Here is a 22,613-nt window from a genome sequence, read left to right as displayed (position 1 = left end):
ATCCTCATGCTGCAAAGTTATCAATTCTTCTTTGGTAAACAACTCTTGACCAGTATTCATAACTGTAGACACGTTCACCAAGAACTGAGAATCCAGAATGTTTGGAACATTTTTGGTTAAGTGTGTCAGCTAAAACATTATCCGCACCTTTGCAATATTTCACACTGAAGGAGCATTGGTGAATTTGTATGAACCATCTTGTTAAACGAGAGTTCCAAGAGTGAGCCGTTTCGAGCCACGTGAGCGACTTGTGTTCAGAAATCACAACAAATTGTCTGCCTTTGAGAAATGTAGAGAATTTCTTGATCGTATACAATATGGCTTGGACCTCTATTTCTGTGGACGTGTAAGATTTTTCAACAATCTACTGACAAAGCCTAACGGCTTGATATTATCGTCCACCATTTGGGAACAAAAACCGCTAATTCCAATAAAAGATGCATCAGTTTGGATATATAATTTGTTGTCAAAATCAGGATAATTTAACGTTACTTCTTGAACGACTAATGTCCTAAGAAGCTTGAAAGGTTCTTCCGGTTCTCCTGACCAATTCCATTAGTCTTATGCTTCAATAATTCATGGAGAAGTTGTGCTGCAAGCGCATAATTGGGAATATATTTGGACAACCAGTTGAAACACCCCACAACTATTTGAAGCTGTTTCAAATTTTCCGGTCTACGCAAATTAACGATGCTCTCAACATATGAGTTATCCTTTTTGAAACCTTGAGTCGTGACCACGTGTGCCAAGAACTTAAATTCCTTAACAGCGAACTTGCATTTATCTAATTTTAAAGTAAAACCTGCACGTTTCAATCTCTCGAGCACCACACCAACGTGTCTTAGGTGAGATTCAAAATATTTTGATTTAATAATGATGTCATCCACGTACACCACCACGAATTCTAGGAATGACCCAAGGAACCGATTCATAACGTCGACAAACACTGCCGTACCATAGACCGACCTAAACACAACACTTTTGAATTGGTAGAGGAGACCATCGAATGCGAATGCCCTATACTTTATACTGCCTTCAAGTAACGAAACCTGCCAACACGCATTTCCCAAATCTAGCGATGTAAAAAATTCAAAAAAACAATGAATGACGTCAGCAAATCGTTGATCTTCCTAAGCGTGAGTTGCAAAGGTTTCACGTGTTGGTTTATTTTCATCAAATCCACATACAGTCTAATTTCTCCATTAGGCTTCGAGACAACTAGTAAGGGCGAACGAAACTCAGAACCGGAGAGTTCAATGACGCCCCAAGCTAACATTTGATTTAAATGTTCCCTGACCTTATCCCTATATGCAAAATTTCCTTGAAACTTTTGGCACGCTGATCTCCAATTCCGTTCGATGCACATATTCACAACACATACCCGGTTTGTCTGATAACATCGGTTCGAAAGTATGGATCAAATCAACGAAACAATACTTAGGTTACCCTCCAAATTTAGAGGGTCCTTCAACTTATCAGCAAAATTTGGCCGATCATGCCCTGAAAATACATCATTTAGTACAAATTTTGAAACTGACAAATATTGTTCCATGCTACCTGTTTCAACATGCAGAGTGAAGTTTATAAGTTCCTTTCCATTGGGAGCTTGATAGACTAACGCATCTTTGTTAGAAATTTAATTCCTCTTGAATACCATAAATTACATCTAAACCTAAAATGTAGGTACACTTAACTTCCTTACGACAACTAATTGAACATAAAATTCATAACTCCCCAAATTAATATTCAATTTAATGATACCCTCAAATGATATTGTTTTCGTGCTAGAATAGTCCACTAGCTTGATGTCGGAGGCCGACTCCAACCTGGGCCTAGAAATTAAAGACGAAACCAATTTCCACGTATTATGTTCAAGGAGGCTTACCTCAGCTCCATTGTTGCAGAGGTCTACATAAGGCCTTCCTAAAATAGCGAAGTCAATCAAAGCTGATGAACAACATTACGGACTAGCATTATTTGGGGTAACTGATTTCAAGGAATCATCTAAATCACACTCCTCACCGCTGTCAACAATATTTACAAATAATATGGCAGGCTCAAACATTACGCCCTCACTCACTGCCCATTGATAAGGGACTCCTGACGGTTTTCCGTGCTGAATAGTTGTCATATTTTACTAGGATACTTCTCTATGGCGTAAATATCCGCCTCTACCACGAGCTTAGTACCACAGGTGGGGTTCATCTTACATACATTTTTAAACACTCCCTTTCTTTTAAAGAAATTCATAACCTGTGTCATCCCATCCTTATTCGAATGTACCTTATCTACTTTACCGCGGAAGAGATTACCCAAATACTCTTCATATACATTCATCATGATTGCTCCCTCATCATTGAAGAACAGAGAAGCAATGTCATGAACCTTTACGTTTGCACCATTATGACACGACCTTATAAATTCGTTGACTCCCTGCAATTTCCGCCAAACGTCCGAATCTTTGTCCCGCATGATACGTGCCAAGGGTGGTAAAGTCAACCAATTAACTTATTTTGTACGCTCTAAAAACCGCTTCAAAATTTCTAACAAGTTCTCTTTGATGGCCTCCACCGATTTGAATTGAAGAATATCATTTGTTCCTCTCAAAAGAAATACTGCGTCCGGCAACCTCGGACATGAATGAAGCCTGTCGATCAATTGCACAGTGGTTTACCCACTAACCGTCCAACCTATTTTTCGGCTGCCCCTATCCTCAAACGTGATTTTGTAATTTCCAATATTATCAATAGCTTGTCTTCAAACATCGGATCCATACCACGATAACTGTATTCTAGTTCCACACAAACTCGCGTATATGTCGAATGACCGTGATCCACATCACCTCCTACGATGCGAGTTTCTCCTCGTTTAGCAACGAAGATTCGCTAGACATACTAACCCTGCCTGGAACACGCAGTTTGGACTTCGGACTATACTGAGATTCTTTCCTTGCACCCCAGGGTGAGCTCTATGGGAAGCGAGAGTCAAGATTGCCCTTTTCTTCAAGACTCGGCGACCTAACCCTTACTTAATTTTATCCCAATCTTATCCCTTTGCTTTTGGAGGGAAGAACCCTTTCCTTTTTAACAATTACATCCATAAGTGATTCAAAATTCTCGATAACATGGACTGTCTCTGCAAAAGAAGATATGTCTTTCATTACAAAATATTCCCTTAACTTGTACGGCAAAAGCACGCCAAGCTGAGCCGCAATATGGGACTCCTCAGCCTTAGGTTGTGTGGAACGCAATAACTTGAAGTTCTTAGAGAAGTAAAGCAACACTCTCTTCTCATATGTTTTCTGATAGACAGGAACTACGTCACCTTGAACTTTCGTAATGACTGATAAACTCAGTTTTGCATAGATCATGAGAGATCAGTTGTGACTTCCTTTCAGAAAAGCAGAGTTTTTCACTTTCAATTAAGAGATTCGGAACATAATTTATATATTGAGCTTGGTGAGCTCCATACAACTCCAACACCTCCTCAACCTTTTCAAGGAATTCAGTGGGAGTTACCTCAGTGATCAAGCCGTCAAACTTGGGAAATTTTAATAAGTTCTGAGGCTTTATACTAAATTGTTTCCCTCGAGCCGAACCAAGATTAATCCTAAGATCAAATCATTCCTTATTCCTTAACTTCAACTTTCCATGATCATTCCCTGTTCCCTGAAACCTACTCATCTTAGCCCTTTTGTGACTGGTTGTACAGTAACTTTTACTATTTGAAACGAAACTCTCCTTGCATGGCCTGTCAGTGTAAGATGCAGATTCTGCATACGTATCGCGTAGGCTTCCCTGTACTACCAAACCTGCCAGGAAAGGTATCGGAATCATCTGCGGACGTTGCTTTATCTACAAAAGTCCTTCCCAAAAAATCAGGCCCTTCCCGATAAATACCCTGAAAATTACACTGATTTGCACCAGATTCCTGTATGTTACGAACTTTACAGGAATCTTACCGTTCCCATCTGTGACAACCTCATTGATCTTTTCCATCGATTTCTCAAGAAATCGCAATATGACCATGACTTCTGCGGGCACGCTATTTACCACCGAAGTCCTACTACCTGATGCTCAGATAAAACACTAACCACTGGCTGAGAGGAATAAGGAGATTCCCTTTCAATTTCCAACAACTTACTTTCACTGACTTCGTTTCCTAATTGAGACCCAATCGTGACTTAGCCCAACTCTTCCTTCATACTGACTTACTTACCCCACATCTTCTCAACAATTATCCCTTCCAGAGTTCTGATATTAGTTTTATTATCAATTTTCACTTGTTCATTACACTTTTATACCACCTGTACTTTCGAATACAATCTACCAGTCAAATTTCCTTCCAAACCCTCTGTCCTGCCCATGCATTCGACCTTATACTGAGAGGCTGACTGAGTGAGATCTTGAAAACTCTCACACGTCTTAACAATATCTTTCTGTAAGTCCAGAATCCATTTGTTGTAGTCCACCCACCAAACTGCTTGCACGAGCTGTAAGTTCTCACTTCAGCGAATCTGAGTTTTTCCTGTTTCTCTCATCACACTGCTTGATGAAAGCAAACAAGGATTCAATCGTAACTGGATCTTGTTCTGATCTTAATTTCATATAAGAACCAACAATTATGATACAATAACCCTGTAGCCATTCCGACACTGAGTCTCATAATCTTTTACCACGAGCCCCCCAAAACTCACAATGAGTTTTGGACTCTTTTACCATACTCGTAGATCTAGAAATTTACACGGAAACCCCTAGAGCTATAGTCGGTAGCGCTGTAGCGGTGACGTTCGGACCACAGAATATCAAAACATTATTGTCAATATACCTCGATTAGCCAAACCTTTCACATGACCCACATTCCCAACAAATTTACAATTTTATCCCTTCTCATCCACAGCATCCCTAGCTTCAGTAGCCCCTTATGCTTTCATCAAAATCCTGAAATAAACTCTGACCCTTTCCTTAATTTTGTTTCAATCCCACAAAGCAGTACACCTTCTAACATGAACTACACTCTAAATGACCAAAGCGAGATGAACATTCCTCGGTTGAAAAGAACCTTAATACTAAACATATGGATTTGCAATCGACACACTGTGGAAGACCTAAGGTTGTAAATTCCAAAGTCTTGGGTAAATATTATAAAATTTATTAACAACATGACGTTAAGTCGATTTAAATATAAACCCTAAAGAGACGTTAAATGTTCTTCTTGTATGCCATTCTCTGAACAAAATTTCTTGTCATATTTTCTGATGCAACAGTTAATATTGCCATGTCTACTATATGATTGATCTATCATACGCAAAACTCAATGCACTTATGCTGATTAACGAATAGATTTGCGTACAAGAACAAACACTCGCATCGATAGGTTTCAAGTTAATCAAGCATAACGAAACCCAAACTTTAATACCATCAGAATGCTCTCCAAATTTACCTTGGGATGCCAACTTACGAAAAAAACACCAGTTCCCTTTTCATGTTGGACCAACTTACATAGATCTATCAATGTTATCCAACATAAAGTACAATGGTTTGAAAATCAAGATATATATATCAGGGTGTATATAAACATGTGTCAGAAACTTTAGGGATTTATTCGGGACATCAAAACATCACAAAAGTTCATATGAACTTGGGTCCGCAAATCCTTTGTTAGGGAGGTTTGAAAGGAATTCCCTGTAGTGACTCCTGGTTGTGTAATGTACCTGAAATGTTCATTTGTACTCACTTTCTTGTGTACAGTTGGGCATGGCATTTGTTTTTTCTGTGTCTGATTGTCGTTTGTTCTGTTTTACAGTAACTTCCATCACAACACATCACAATGATGTATTTGGTGTCTGAAATGATGGATATTAACTACATGTACGGCCTAGCAGATGGGAATACGGACGCAGCACTTCAACGGTTGCAAGGATTAAATGAGGCAGACTTTCAGCCAATAATACATTTCTGTCAACGCATGTTAGGGCAGTGTCCTGTGTTTCTGCTGTTCATAGCATGTACACTTCGCAACATCTTATTTGACCGCCCCGAAAAAATTATAAGTCCCGAAATCGTAAACTTAGCAACATTGCACTTCAGATCCAAGTGAGAGTAGCCAACTTTGAGTAGGTCCTTCCACTAGACGAAAAACGATGCGGTGATAGGTTTTCAATTTAACACTTTCCATGAACTTAGAAACTATAAACCGCTATTATAATACATAATCATTCAGAAATAATAAATTGGAAAAATAACCTTGAAGGATATTTACGATTCTGCATGGTCGACTTGAAATTTGGGGGGTTTGAAACACTGAACAGGGTTTTTCTCCACCTGGAGGAAATTGCCATCAAGTTTGTGCAGAAAGAAGCAAATTTGTGAGGAGTTTATGCGACATTTTATTTACAATACCTTGCATAATATCGAACAGTTCTCAAAAACATATATTTTACACGACTTGTAGAGAAAATGTACTTGAAACACAGGAAGGTGGGGGTCTTCATAAACGTCAACATATTTTAAGGGTATAACGTCATTAAGTTAACGTAGATCAGTTGGTTAGGCACTGCTATCCTTATTTTTCATCAAGCGTGAAAGGTCGCGGGTTCAAATCCCACCCTCTCCTCTTTATTTTTTTATTTTTTTGTTTGCTGAACAGATACCGTTGATATTAGAATATTTAAAAAATGAATCCGATGCACACTTGAGGGACGTCCCTTCTGCGCATATTTCCCCTTAGAAGTTGGAGATTTCCAGGATTTCAAGTTAAAACTTTTCTTTTTAGTTATTGTTCATATGTTGCGTTAACACACACATCATGATTAATTCACAAATCACATATATGTATTCAGGATGCAAAATGTAATGTTATTTAAGTTATGTATTGTTTGTTCTTCACTGACAAATAAAATATTGATTATTTGATTTCGATAAACTAAAAAAAGATACACAGTTATGTTAAGTAGTGATGTAGTGCAGCACTGTAACGAAGGAGAGCGTTTAAGGAGTTCAAATTGCTAAGATTGGTAATTTTATGTCCGTTCCTTCGTAATGACTGTTGTCAATCCCCTCCACCATCTTACCATGCGTCTAAAACTAATAGTAAATCGCAAATGAACACAAATAAATTGTTATTGCGACGAAGGCCGATTCGATAAGAAACTACTAATAAGTATTTATATAGTGAGTGACAAACAAGAAATTCAAAACCTCATAATGATCGTTAATTCCTCACTGCTTTGTATCTAAAATGTTTGTCTTCTTTGAACAGAAAGTACGAGTATCAGATATAACAAACTTTCCCACTAACTTTGCAATATTCGAAACCACCATTACAGACTTAGCTCTATGTAACTTGATTCTGCGCATTCCGCGTGGCATTTGGCATTCACTCTCGTGAAATACAGAGACCAATGTTAACTTCTTAGCACGGTGGATAAACTTTACACCAAACGTTATACTCCTGAAAAAATCCTGCCTAGGTGGAGAATCGAACCTACGACCTCCCTCGTAACAATCAAGCACGCTACCTCTTTTCCAGGTAGCTCATGTTAAAATTTGCTACCAGTTTGAAGAAACCAATTCACACATAATGTCATATCTATAATTTCCTCATGGCAATTTTCATGAGGAAACGAATTCAGATAAATTCGAGAAACGCTGACAGAGGAAAATGATGAACATGTCTATTGGCGTTTTGTCATATTTTGTATATTGTGTAAAAATTCCGTGTTTTGAACAAGCAATCGTTTAGTTACGAAGTATTGTGTTGTTTGTTTAAAGTAAGAACAGGAGAGCGAAAAGGAGTCATTTGAACCAGACCCCGTTTGACAAGAAACTTCAGCTTTTCTCCAAAGACTGTGTGAAAAGAGAGAGGAACGTACGAAATATAAAATATGTGTGAAATTAAAACAATGGAAATCTTGAAAGATAATACTAACCAACTTCAAACTATGAAAAACATATTTTCGTGATGAAAAACTCCAAGTCATTTTCGAAATATGGACTTGATGTTTTTCTTTATTATGAAGTGGAGTACGTGCGATACGATCCCTCAGCAAGGAAATTTTAAGTAAGCTACCTCCAACTTAATCAATGGTCATAATTACTAATTAGGGTCTGGAAGTTGATGAAAAATCTACTTTTTTTAACCCTTAAAAACAATGCTAAACCTGATATCATGTCCGTTTCCCTTCAGTTAGAACCGGAAAACACTTTCTGTTTTACATATTTTCTTAAAATGTTTTGGCCATGTTTGGCTTTTAGTTTATTTGTCAGTATTTTTAACAGTTTCTGTTGAATTTTTACTTATTTTTGAGGTTTATTTTTCTCCTCCTCTGTTGTTTCGTGCATTTTAAATGCATTTACTAGTAACACTTACATATTTAGATTTCTTGACATGCTCCTTTTAGCAAATTCACCATGAATCGAAAATACGGTCAATGGAAAAGCATAATATTATTCTTAACTGAAATGTTTGGCAATGGATTAAAATACTTTGTGTCGATCTACTTTGAGATTCTTTTTCTGGTCACTATTATCGCTTTAATCTGTAGTTTTAAAGTAAAATTAGACACAATATTAAATGCAATTACACTCTGGTATACGCGAAGCAGAACTGTATTTTCGGATCCTGGCCGACTACAGTATCATAGAAGGCCCACTCTGAAAGGACATGAATTAGTTGATTTGGTGTTTCAAGTCAACTTTATGCATAGTAAGGCTGGACCTACAGTTTAAAGTGGGATCCGAACCGAGCGCATAAAATAACGTGAACCGTGTGGTGTAGGGGGATCGTTTGCTTATGGAATGGAAGATCATGGGTTCAAACCCACTTCTTTGCAAAATCTTTTTCGGGAAGTAAACGTCTTTGGACGAGAATGCTTATCTACGTTTCTTGGATATTTTCGTTGATATTTATGCGATTTATGTCCAGCATTTCCGGATGCAGAAAGTTGACATGTAAGTTCTTAATATGTGTTAACTTATAACAGCTGAATGAAAGGAAAAGTATTTCCTAAAATTCCAGCACTATTTCCAGCACTGTCCTAAATATTATCTACCAAGGGAAAGAAACTGTCCTTGCCCCCATCAGTTTTGGCACCTTACCCCATCAGTTTTGGCACCTTACCCCATCAGTTTTGGAACTCAATCGCCGCCACTGAACATGCATCGCATAAATATTTACACTAATATCATATATAGTCTTATATTACGTTATTACAACAATTCGTACTCGGTAAATAAAAAGGAAAAAAATTATCAGGAAAAGGTGGGATTTGAACCTACGATGTTTCGATCTTGACGGAAACAGTAGAAATAAAAAGTGACATATTCTAACCAACTACTCCAGGAGATTACTAACAGAAAGCTCAGTAAATCACGTTAATCTCAGTTGAAGCAACACTGTGCCGGAGTTTCGAACCATTTTTCGCCAAGAACCGAGGAAAAGACACACTTTGCAGAATCGTTTGGTGTTGTGCAAGGTATCTTTACTAAACATTTCGCATAAAATCATCATAAATTTGCCTTCTTGCATTCAAATGTGACCGCAATTCATTCCAGGTGGATGAGAAGCTGTTCAGTGTTTCACAATGCACATACATTTTCCTATTTTCAAATTCAGAACGAAGAATCTTGAAATATTTTCAACATTCTTATTTCTACTTAACATTTTTTTGTCTACTCATATATTTTATTACTGCTTTAGGGTATCTTTACTTTATGGAAAGTGAAAGAATCAAAAAAAAATCACGAGCGTTTTCATTCAGGAAGAAGAAGTGTTGAAAAGTTGGCTACTCTTAGTTGGCTCTGAAGCGCTATGCTGCCAAATTTACAAATTCCGGACTTTGAAATTTTTAAGTGCGGTCAAATAAGATGTTGCGAAGTGTACCTTATTCACTGTTGAGGCTGGCTTTTCACTTGATGGGATCTTCAATTATCATAACAATCACATCTGGGCTTATGTCAACCCTCATGCAGTGCGACAAGACAAACATCAACAGAGCTTCAGCCTCAACTTGTGGGGAGGAATCATTCATGATCATCTCATTGGCTCCTACTTCTATCCGCCACGTCTGACTGGACAAACGTATCTACAGTTTCTCAGACATGAGTTTCTGCATTTACTTGATGTACTTCTAGACGACATTCATCGAATGTGGTTTATGCACGATGGTGCTCCACTGTATTTTACACGGATAGTTCGCCAGTATCTCGATAACCAGTTTCCGAAAAGATTGATTGGTGGCAGAGGATCCATTGCATGGCCTGCCCGATCGCCAGATTGAAACCCAATGGATTTTTTCCTTTGGGGACATTTTAAATGTATTCAACTCCCGTACCCGATGTCGATGTTCTGAAGGAGTGAATCCAACAAGGATTGGACCAAATACGGAACACACCAGGAGTTTTCCACAACGTACGGGGAAATATGGAACGCAGGCTCAAGGGATGCATGGAAGCAGGAGGTGGTCACTTCGAGCAATTTTTGTAAATGGCAATGTTTTTGGTAAATGTATCATTTTTGTGCTATGAATATTAAATCCTTTCATACATGTAAATGTGTTTGGTCAATGTCTCATTTTTGCTCCATGAATATTATTCCGTTCATACCTCCTTAACGAAGGATTTTCGGACACTTGTCCATATGAACTTTTTGTTATGTTTTGATGACAAGAAGAAATACCTAAAGTTTCTGACACATGTTTTTATATACCCTGTATATATATATATATATATATATATATATATATATATATATATATATATATATATATATATATATACAGGGTGATTTTTTAAAACTCATGGTTTTCTTTGTTGTGTAAAATTTGTAAATGAAGTATTATTTCCATGCGGTTTGTGGCAAATTAATAAGGTGGGATGGGATATTTATTTGAGTATGTTTACCGGTTTATATGAGTAGTAGGATTTACAATAGGATAAGCACCACTTACAAGTGTAGGAAAGAAGAGGTTTTTGATTGAACAGCCCGATTTGCTTACACTTGAAACAATGCCAAGAGGGGCCTATACCCCAATTCTTCAGGTGTGATATGCTCTGATTTTTAAGAAATTCTGGATTCTAGTGTAGAAAGGAAGAAGCCTCTCAGACAGATTTGCTTACACTTAAAATTATGCCAAGTTCCTATATGATTTTATTGTTTATAGTGTGTTTTTCTGTCAAAATCCCAGGAATCTTGAATTGATATAAAGCTCATAGCTATTGGGTTCTGAGACCCAGTGAGTGTGGTGCATGGTTTTTATTGCCTTGTAATCGGGAGGCTCGGGTTTGAATTCTGGTAAAATGTGAAGCCTCCCCTAATGGCAAAATGTTAATATTGTTGTCTTGTAATCAGGAGGTTTTTGGGTTTGAGTCCTCATAAAATGTGAAACCTCCCCTAATGGCAAAATGTTAATATTATTGCTTTGTAAACAAAAGGCTCGGGTTTGAGTCCTGATAAAATGTATAAGATTGAAATACATGTTGCAAAATAATATCTCCACACGTGAGATTTTGAGAATAATTACTGCTAGTTGATAGCTCCCAGATCTGAAACCTGGTAAAAAGTGTTTTACAACAGAGCAAAATTATTTTATATTGGGAACCACCCGAGCCTAGTTATTGCTGTTGTTTGGGTATAAAAGCACCAGCTCAGCTATTAACTGCTGTTATAATTGATTTGGCATATTGTCCATAGTTCTGTTTTTTGGACCAGGAAATTTTATATAAATAAACAACAAAAATGCCAAAACAAAAATATTGCAATCAGTGTAATAAAAATATATCTAGTTCTAATTGGGCTAGGCATTGCCGTATTTGTGACCGTAAGAAATGCAGAAAAGCTACTAAATTGTGTCCAAGATGCCATAAAATATTAAGCAAGGCATATTGCAAATGGCATAAGTGTAATTCTTATGTACAGTCATCAACATTGCCCCCACAACCATCTACATCTGGTCTGAAAAGGAAGCATGAAGCACCTGTTAATGCTGGACCGGCAAAACAGCCACGCTATGCACCCATCCATAGCAGTTTTAATGGCCAATTAAGAGATTACCGGTTTGAATCAGAGCCAAGATGTGGCATTAAGAATTTTTTGAACAGTGTAAATCCTGATGTGCAGGCAATTCTAAATGCACAAAATGACTCTTATAAGCTGTCCCTCAAATTGTTTACTCAATATAAGAAGCCAAATGGCACAAAATTTACACAGCCCCACATAACAGAAACTGTACTGGTATATTCAAATGCAAATATAGACAAAATAATAAGCAGTTTGATAGATCAATTGAATATTAAACACTCTGAATTTGCAGCAAAACAGTCTGGATGGAGCCTATGCGGATCTCCACACAAGTTATATGTTAATATTTCTGAATTCAGCCCATTACAAGGATCTACATATTTGCCATTACCTGCCAATATTAAAAACAAAAAAGCCGTGGTTAATATTGAAAATAATAATGAGAAATGCTTTTCGTGGTGTATTTTAGCTGCTTTGTATCCAGTTTCAAGGAATCCTCAGAGAATAAATTATTACAAACAACATGAACATGATTTTGATGAAGCAATGGAGGGTTTAGAATATCCAATATCTGTTCAGAATATTGATAAATTTGAAAAAAAGGCCAGGGATATTAATGCCAAACAATTATCTATTAATGTTTTTATTTGTTCTACTGGCCGTGGCAATTGTTTGATAGAACCTCTCAGAATCAGTATATTTGATGATGAATCTGCTGTTCCGATTGATCTGCTCTTAATTGAAGGGGACGGCACATATCATTACACTCTGATACATAATCTTGAAGCTTTAGTGAGAAAGCAAATAGACAAATCCAATACAATATTCAAGTTGTGCAGAAGATGTTTAACTGTACTTGATAGTCAAAAAATGGTGAATGGGGTTCGGGAAGTGAATGCAGAAATTGCCAAAAACAAGTTAATTGAGCATCTGAAATATTGTGGCAATTATAAACCTGTTCATATGGTGATGCCAATGCCAAGTGAAAATGCAAAATTCAAAAAGTTTGAAGCCTTGTTGGAACACCCAGCATATATTGTCTGTGATTTTGAATCAAATCTCAAACCCCTTGCATTCTGCAATCCGGATCCTGAAGAATCTTCAATTACACCATACCAGTTACATGAACCTTCTAGTTTTTGTTATGTTGTTGTACAGGATGGTGTTGTTAGTAAAAAAGATTCATACTTTGGACCAGATGCCATCAAAAAATTTGCACATAGAATAGAAAATGAGTGCCGTGACATAGCATCTAACATCTTATTAAAATCAAAACCTATGTTGCCTTTAACAGAGAAACAGATTGAAGATTTCAACAATGCAGAAAAATGCCCGGTATGTGATTCTGAATTTTCAGATACAAATATCAAGGTGAAACACCATTCTCATACAGATGGTAAATTCAAAATGGCCCTGTGTAATAGCTGTAATATTAAGATCCAGAGACCAAAATTTGTCTCAATATTTTGCCATGGAGCATCCAATTATGATTTTCATCATCTGATCAGATATGAGGAGTTTGACAAGCAGAATTTAAATATTTTAGCAGAAAATTATGAAAAATATATATCTATTAGCAAAATAATTAAAGTTAATGGTGTTCCCATTCACATAAGATTTCTTGATTCATACAGAATTTTATCTGCTAGCCTGGTTACACTGGCCACTCAATTATCTGATGATCAATTCAAAATTACATGTGCCTTGTTTCCAAATCAGGACCTGAAATTAATTACGCGGAAGGGGGTATATCCATATGATTATGTTACAGATTTTTCTAAATTTGATGAGTGTGCTCTGCCACCACAACAAGAGTTTTACAGCAAAATCAGAGGATGTGGAATCAGTGATGATGATTATCACCATGCCCAGTTGATGTGGAACAATTTAAAATGCCAGACATTTGGTGATTATCACATGGCATATTTAAAAGTTGATGTGACCCTCTTAGCTGATATATTGCAGGCATTCAGAAAATCTTCCATGAAAAATTATGAACTGGATCCAATATATTTTTACAGTTCTCCGGGCCTAGCATGGTCTGCAATGTTTTTAAATACTAAAATGCATTTGGATCTGATCCAAGATCAAGATATATACTTGTTTATGGAGCAATGTATAAGAGGGGGCATGGTGCAATGTTCTCAGAGATATGCCAGAGCAAATAACAAATATATGCCTGATTATGATCCAGCACTGAAATCAAATTATATATTGTATGTAGATGCCAACAGCCTCTATGGTTATGCCATGATGCAAAAACTGTCACATGCAGGGCTTCAATGGGTCGAAGATTTCAATATTGAAGATCTTCAGGACTTTGATGACAGTCACTATGTCCTCTTCTTAGAGGTTGATCTGACAATTCCTGATGATTTACACAACAAATTTTCTGATCTGCCCCCAATTCCCGAGGTTCAGTGCTCACCTGGCTCTAAACAGAAGAAATTGATGAAGACACTGGAGCCAAAACAGGGTTATGTCATATATTACAAAAACCTCCAGTTCCTGATGCATCATGGTGTCCAAGTGACCAAACTTGGCAAAGTTTTGAGGTTCAGGCACTCAAAATGGTTGAAACCATATATTAATACAAATACAGAGCTACGAACATCTGCAAAAAGTCAATTTGATAAGGCCTTGTTTTAATTGATGATCAATTCTGTATATGGCAAAACAATTGAAAATGTCAGAAAACATACCGATGTTAAAATAATTACTGACCCCAGCCTGAGCAAAAAATTGGTTGTAAAGCCTAATTTCAATTATAGAAGAATTTATGATGAAAATATGGCACTTTTCAACATGAAAAAAACAAAAATTAAGTTTGATAAACCTATTATTGTAGGGGCTGTGATATTGGAATTGGCCAAATCACATATGTTAACATTGTATTATGATGTGCTGAAACCTTTTTATGGTGATAGTGTAAAACTGATGAACATGGATACAGATAGTTTTGTTCTTGATATTCAAACAGAAGATGTTTATAAAGATATGTCACAGCCTGAATTGCTTGAATATTTTGATACCAGTGAACATACAAAGATTCAACCCCACAACGAAAAGGTGCCTGGCAAGTTAAAAGATGAGACACTTGGTGATGTTATTGTGGCATTTGCTGGGTTAAGGGCCAAGATGTATAGTTTTGAGACATGTAGTGGTGTTGTTGCCAAAAAAGCCAAGGGCATTGGCAGAGTGACTGTTGAAAAAGAGCTTGAATTTGAAGATTATAAAAATTGTCTCAAATCCCAGAGTTTAATCAGAACATCAGAATCCAGAATTCAGAGTGTGGATCACTTATTGACTAGCAATATTGTAAGAAAAGTGGCTCTGGACCCACATGATGATAAGAGATGCATTTTGTCATATGGCATACATACTATACCATGGGGGCATTGTGATTTGAAAAGTGGGAAACAATGCCCAATTACAGAGCATGATATGAAATAAATAAACATGCCTATGAACTTATTTGGGTTCAAAAAACAGGCTATTATGGAGCTGCCAACACCACAACCATATTCTGATATGATATCTAAACTGAGTGGCTTGTTAATTATTCATCTGAACAGCATACTTACAGATTTTGATGATGAAACAGGCAAAACATTGTACATATTTAACAATAATTTAAATCATTACCAATTACCTGTAGGTGGGCAATTGCAATTTATTACAACTCCTGAGGGTGATGTTAAAATTTCAGTAGGGAGAAATATTTACAGAATTAAGCACTCAAACATGATTTCTGGCACTGTTTATACTGTTTCTGCTGGTGACTGCTTATATATTGAGGTCCCTGGATCCTATGACAAACTTATACCTTTTTTATAGAATTAAGAATCAGATATTCAATAATAAATAACAGCTAAAACAAAAATGCCTAATGATATTTTTGGCCATACAAGACATGAAGATCACAGTGATGAGATTTTGATGCTTGATGTCAGAGTCAAGAAATTAAGAAGTGATTTACAAGCTTTACAAACCACACTCAATGCCAGTCTTCAATTAGAAATTACAAATTTACAATCACAATGCATGGACCCTCTTCTTAAAATTGATTCTGAACTCAAATTGTTGCTTCAGAAATATACTGATTTGGCCACATTGGATAATTTTCAAAGTTTAGAAGAGGCTGTAGCAGCTCTTCAAGCCAAATTTAAAACCCAGGCTAACAACTCTGAGCAATTGAAACAACAATTGGAAGAGCAAATAAATAATGTGCAGGCACAGCTCCAAACAATTGTCAAAAGCATAAAATCACAAGAAGATTTTGATCTAGTGATTTCCACTCTAAAGGAACAGATTCAGTCACTCCAAATACCTAATCTGGATCCTCTGAACAATGCCATAGCCGAGGTTAAAGAAAAAATTGAGACACTTGAAAATTTTATGAACAATTTGCCATCTTCTGATGCTTTGAGTGCAATAACTCGGAGTGTAGCAAATATTAAGCTGCAACTTGAAACATATGAAGATTTTGGAAAAATTCAAAGTTCCATAACCCATCTTGAAGGTACAATAGCAGCAGTGCAAAGTGATTTGGCAAATGTACTAGAATCTCGCCTGCCAGGTATTGTAGATACCCTTGTCAGTGTCCAGCAACAAATCACAAAGCTTGAAAACCTCAACACTGAATCTGAACTACCTCATTTTCATCACTTGATCGATGATATCCAAACAAAACTTGAAATTTTACAACAATCCACACCCTCTCAGGCAGATATAGCCCTGCTCCAAAATGCTATGCAAAATGTGGCTGATGCTTCTGAATTAAACAATGTGAAATTGGCACTTGAATTTTTGCAAAATACAGTATCAAATCTGCCTACATCACAGGAACTTAAAAATATTAAGAGAGCAGTGAATCGCATATTGAAATCAGAAGATATCAAGAATATCCAGGCAGAGATCAAACATCTCACTCAGGCAGTGGCCACTCTTCCAACTAATCAACATATTAATGAATTGCATGCCCTGTTTGAGGATATCAGAAGACAAGTCCATGATCTTACTGCTCAAAATTCAAAATTGGCAGTTGTTGAAAATTTGCAACAAATTGTAGCTAATATCAAGCAACAGCTAGGGACCATGGTATCCAATCAAGCAAATGCTCTGTCTGTTTTTGCCACCCAGCTCCAAGAGATTGTGCAACAATACAAAAAACTTGTTGTGGACATAAAAATCAAGCCAGGCCATGATGATGTTGTTAGGACCATCAATGAGCACCTTGAATCTGTAACAAGCAGATTGCTCACAGCAGAAAAAGAAATAACAGGCATAATTGAAAATCCTAAACATACAGTAATTCTTGAATTGTACAGCATCCCCAACAAAGAATATGATTCTCCATTTACACCAGGTGGCAAAATATATATGCTGTCCCCTGCACAATTTTATTACCAATTTTTTGTTGGGGGCACATTGAGACCTATCAAGATCAAATATTGGCTTCAACCACAGGCACACCACTACCCCACCTTATCAATAACAAATTCTGACAACAAAATAAAAATCACCAGTGTAGAATTGGAGGATTTTACAAATCCCAATACATTAGAAACAACCTATGCGGAAGATGATGGCTCTTTGGAATTTCATATACAAATAGGGGACAAATTATATTTAGAAAATCCTGCAGTCTCAGCTGCTGAACACCCTATAGTTGCAATATTCTTGTTTACATATTATGTCTAGACAAATTATTGTTGATGAATTACACAGACAAGCCCGACATAATTATAAGAGACTCCCAGTAGTCACAAAGGGCATAGATGATTTATGGCAAAGCGACTTGATTGAAATGGCAAGTGGACAGTTGAAAAACTTAGACAAAATCAACAAGGGCCACAAGTATCTACTCACTGTTATAGACACATTTTCAAAATTTGCCTGGGCTGTGCCACTCAAATCCAAGACTGGAAAATGTGTTACAGAAGCCATCAGGACAATCATCAATCAGAGTGGAAGATCACCGCGCTATTTGCAAACAGATAATGGCAAAGAATTTTATAATTCAGTGTTTCAACAATTTATTAAAAGCCAGTCAATACAACATTATTCGAGTTACAGTGACCTCAAGGCCTCAATTGTAGAGAGATTCAACAGAACCTTAAAAAATCTTATGTATAAACAATTTACACTTCAAGGTAATTATAAATGGATTAATATTCTTCCAGAACTTCTACATAAATATAACAACTCGGTCCATTCCACAATCAACATGAAACCCTCTGAAGTAACTTCATCTGATGAGCAAAAATTGATCAGTACTGTTTATTATCCTAGATATCAGCCAACAATAAGAAAGGCCAAATACAGGGTGGGTGATCAAGTAAGAATCAGCAAATATAAGCACTTATTCAAAAGAGGCTTTACAAGAAACTGGAGCACTGAATTATTTACAGTGGTTCAAGTTAAACCTGGGACCCTTAACACATATATAATAAAGGATCACCGAGGAGAAATTCTCAAAGGCAGGTTCTATGAACAAGAGCTCAGCAAAACTAAACAGCCTGACAAATATCTCATAGAAAAAATTATCCGCAGAAAAGGCAACAAGTTACTTGTCAAATGGCTAGGACTTCCAGAACACAGCTGGATCGATGCAAACAAAATAATAATATGAACACCTGGGATGTTATAAAGAGGCTGCCAGAAACTGAACAGCAGAATAAGAGAAATGGCAACTTGCTGCCTGATAATATTAGGTGTCTTATTGTTGGGCCATCTGCTTGTGGTAAAACTACACTAATGGTTGATAATTTTTTATTGGCACCCAACTGGTTAGACTGGAAAAACAGGCACTTGTATATCTTCTCTAAGAGCTTGGAACAATTAAAATATCAGCAGCTGATGAAGCTATATGATGGATTGGATATTGCCACTTTTGAACCAGATGTTAAGCCACTTCATGAATGTCTCGAGAATTCAGTTGTTGTGTTTGATGACATTATATTGGATAATCAAAACAAGGTTAGAAATTTCTTCACACAGGGCCGGCACAAAAATATTGATTGCTTCTACCTGGCACACACTTTTTCAAAAATACCCAAGCAACTGATCCGAGACAACAGCAATTTTATATGTGTGTTTCATCAAGATCATACCAACCTCAAACACATACATGATGAATATGTAGGTGGGGACTTGAGCTACAATAATTTTTCCAAGTTATGCAGCAGGTGCTGGAACCAGGACAGTTATGGGTTTGTCACAACTGATATGACAAGAACACCCAATAGTGGCAAATATAGAAATAAAATCAACAATTTTCTAGACATTGAAACATAAATAAATAACCATGAAAAGGCCAATCATTGATGATCTTAAATTAAGAGATTATCTTGTAAAAATATTTAAGGGATGGAAATCAGAGAACCGAGGAATTTATGAAAAACACAAACAAACAGAACAGCCTGTAATTGATGCTATTAGTGAATTAGGTAAGAATATCAAAACTGTTACAGAGCAAAATCAAAATTTGATCACAGAACTTGTACCTGTAGCTGCAAGAAACATATTAGATTATCCATTCACCCCACTTTCCAGTATTCATACACCTAGTCCTATTGCTCCTAGAAGAATTGAAGCTACTCAGGATCCTATTGAATTGGGTCTTCTTGCTCAAAAATATTTAACCACACCTAAAGACAATAAAGATGAGGTGTTTGGCTTATATGCTGACACAGAGCTTGATGGCAGCATCATACATTGAATTGGCAATTTCAGAGTAACATTTATGGGGGATGATCTGATTGTATATTCAGAATCTCGTCTCGGAGAAAAAGGTGCTTTTGTTAAGTACCCCGGCACACCTGGATTGTGGGAACTGATGACTAGGAAAAGGCCTGGCAGCTATACAGATCAAGATTATGAATATTACAAAGAAATATTAATAAAATCAGATGCTCTATACCAGAACAATGATCCCACACAAAAAAGAGTCAAGTCGAGCAGTGGGGCAAAATACAACAATTTAATCAAGCCCATATGGTCACAAATTAAGACTGGCAGTGGAATCAAACAATACAACACCCTGCCCAAAGAATTTGTGTGGGTTGATGATGTCAGGAAACTTGTAGATAGGTTATTGGTGATAGCTGGGGAGGAAAATGTTGGCAACCACAATTTTTACAATGAAAAGGTTGGAATTATGGACATGATAAGCACAAAATTGTCTAATTTTATAGTGAATGACACTAAGGGGATTGGATATCTCATAAAAATTATTAATACTCTACCACCTAAATTTTGGAATATTTCTGAGGGTCGGGGCCTTGTTAATGATATTATAAACAAGCTGCCATTTGAACTACATATTCCAGGCTATCAATATTGTGGTCCCGGTACAAAATTGGATCATAGATTAAACAGAGGTGATCCTGGTGTTAGTCCCCTAGATGCTGCTTGTAGAGACCATGACATAGCATACAACACACATTCTGATCTTGACAAGAGACATGATGCAGACAAGAAATTAGAAGAGGCTGCATTTGGTAGATTTGTAAGCAAAGATGCTTCTTTGAGTGAAAAAATAGCAGCATTGGGAACCACCATAGCTATGAGCACCAAACAAAAATTGGGGTGGGGGTTGTGAATATGTATATAATAAACCTACAATGAAGGCCAAGGGTGTTATGTATCAAGTACCTTATGCAGGTCTCAAATCTCTTAAAACTATTGACAGTCTTTTGACCAAAAAACAGCGCAAGAAAAAAAATTATTGTATTGCAAAGGGGCATGGTATGAAATTGTTGCTTAGTACCCCCCAATTAAAAAAATTACAGCAATCAAGAAAAAAATCACATGTGGGGGGATTTATATTTACCATCCCTGCCATCTTAGCTGCTCTCGGGGCTGTGGGGAGCTTGGCCGGGGGATCAGCGGCCATAGCAAAAACAGTAATAGATGCCAAGAAAAATATGGCAGAATTAGATGAATTGAAGCGCCATAACCTGGCCATTGAGAAACAAGGCAAAGGTGTTAAGAGAGCCATGAATAAGTTTAAAAAAAACAAGAGCCGCTTACAAACCAAGATATTGAAGCTTTAATCAAGCCACTGGGCATCAAACATTTTAGAGGTGTGTACATGTCTGATTCTTTACCAGAACAACCACTCAACAAAGAGTGTGGCATTGTTAATTTGGATGAGTACAAAAATCAGGGCACTCACTGGATTTGCTATTTTAAATATTTAAAAAATAAGGCATTTGTGTTTGATTCATTTGGAGGTGTTCCACCTGAAAATTTAATAAAATATCTAAATTCAGCTAATCTTTATTACAATAATACCCGTGTTCAAAACTTCAAAGATATTAATTGCGGACATTTGTGCTTATCTGTTCTTAGATATATGTCTCAAATAAATAAACCATCAATTGAAGATTTTCAAAAAGCCTTGTGGTATCTGAAACATCATGGGGGTATTCCATCTCACCAGCCAAAATTCAATATTGAAACTCAAATTGCATGATGACATAGTGTATCCCAAAACAATAGCTCTCAGAGCATTTTATGGCATGTACCTAATCCCCAATATTACACACCACAACAATACAATTGCAGTAGGGGATGAAAAAATTGTCATTACTCCAGGGCAGTATAATCTATCCACTCTAAATGCTCAGTTACCCAGAGGTGTAGTGTTAAGTCAAAATTCTGTCACTCACAGAGTAGAAATTGTATCTGCCACAGAAACAGTGAATCTGGGTACTATAGGAGAGCTGTTAGGATTTGAGAACAACACAAATCTTGAACCAGGCATCAAACACACTGCTATGAATATACCCAAATTCTTAGCCATAGAGACTCTGAATATTCACTGTAATGTGGCTGAGGGTATGATCACCAAATCAAATAGCATAGGCACTCACAAACAAACCGGCATCATTGCAACATTCAAGCCTAATTCTGAATTCATGGAGCCAATCATCTACAATCCATCCCCAACATTATATTTTCCTGTGTGCCATAATAGAATAGATTATATTGAATTGATGGTCACTAATGAAAAAGAAGAATTAGTTGATTTTGCTGGAGCCACAACAACTGCTATCATAGAGATTAATATTTAAATAAAAATACATACAAGAAGAAAATGGAAAATATTGAGAGTTATGAGCTACAATCATTCCCCCCAGACAGGAGGACATTTGCAAATTTAAATCAACCCAACTCAGAGATTGAGGTTGATCTTGATGTAGGGGATGGATTTATACACCCCCACAGAGCAGATCTATACATCAAATTTGATGTTGTAAAGCTCGATGGTACCGATTATCCGGCAAATTCAAATATAAGATTGGTGGACAATTTTGTGCCCCATCTATTCTCTGAAATTGAGATCAGAAAGCATGGTGTTGTTATAAACAGAATAGATTATCCCGGCATTACCTCCACAGCTTTGGCCACATTAAAATTATCCAAAACCGAGGCTTCTTACTACAAAATAGGTGGATTTGAGGCTGGTGATAAAATATTATCTAAAAACCACACGGTGCTGTTCCCCATGCGCCTATTGCCAGGATTCTTCTCAGATTATAAAGATATTATGTGGAAGGGTGGTTTAAGAATCACATTTAGAAGAG

This window comes from Lepisma saccharinum, chromosome 24 (genome assembly GCF_977018435.1).
Source record: "Lepisma saccharinum chromosome 24, izLepSacc3.1, whole genome shotgun sequence".
Taxonomy (NCBI): Eukaryota; Metazoa; Arthropoda; class Insecta; order Zygentoma; family Lepismatidae; genus Lepisma; species Lepisma saccharinum.
Note: the sequence above shows the minus strand (reverse complement) of the source record.